The sequence below is a fragment of the Cynara cardunculus genome, assembly GCF_001531365.2.
Source record: "Cynara cardunculus var. scolymus isolate 2C chromosome LG 2, CcrdV1, whole genome shotgun sequence".
NCBI lineage: Eukaryota > Viridiplantae > Streptophyta > Magnoliopsida > Asterales > Asteraceae > Cynara > Cynara cardunculus.
Genome location: NC_037529.1, coordinates 61,206,090 through 61,207,296, shown reverse-complemented (window position 1 = coordinate 61,207,296; position 1,207 = coordinate 61,206,090).

Genomic DNA, 1,207 nt, shown 5'->3' with positions numbered 1-1,207 from the left:
TTTTTTTCTTTTATATTTTTACTTTCATATAGACATTACTATTTTTTAATAATTATATAATTATAAAAATCGAACATAAAACATAAAAAATTGAGATTTGATATATAAATAAGACGTAACATAATTTATATTACATTTTCATTTATTCTAAAATAACATTATATGTAGTACAATTAACACGTAAAAGTTGTTGATACTTGTTTATTCGATCTAAATACGGGGTAGCCTATGCAACAACACACGGATAGCAGAAATGAAAAAAATGTGGAGTAATAGTAGGGATCGGGATCTAATTGAAAGAAGTTTAAAATATTGTAAACTATATTCCAATACTAACTTCCAAATATGTTAAGGTATTCTGTCTTGTATGCATCTAACTCTTCCATCAAGTTAAACCGAATTGTTGGCCATGCATCTTTATGAAGACCAAGATGGACAGCTATTGCTCGAAATCCACAGTTTCATCACCTCTCACATGAAGACCAAGGTTGAAATGATCAAAGTAACCAATTTTTAAAGGTTCGACGATTTATTTATTAAAAAGTATATGTAAGAATATTTTTTTGTAAATAGCTATGACTCATTGAGTTGCACGATATTAACTCTTTTATTTTATTTTCTTCACAATCTTTTAATTAMATCATTTTAAAAATATTAAAATAACCCAAGAATTTTAAATTACTACTTTATGTAAAAGTGATAACATTTTTTAAGTCATTTTATAAAAATAACTTTTAAATTATATAATTTTAAAAATATTAAAATAGTTTAAGTAATCAATTTTCTAAAAAACTCAATTATTTAAACTATTCAAAAAAAATGCGACAACTTAATCAATCAACATAAAAAGAGTTCAACAACTTATGCAATAAAAAAAGGTTCAATAACTTAATAATTCAAAATGGAACAACTTATTTAATTTTCTGAACTTTTTTCTTAATTTAAATTCAATACAAATGATTTCTATAAATATCTCATCAATTAAAATAACTAATTAATTATAAAAAATGAAGGTATTGACGAGACGATTATAACAGTGTAACTTGTTAAAATAAAAATATATATATTTTTAACGTATTTTAATTTAATATACGATTATGTATGTTTGTAATCTTTTTAATTCAATTAAAATAACTAATTAATATTTTTTGGATTAAACTATTTTAAATTTTTTTAAATAATTACAATAATACTTTAATATTAAGAT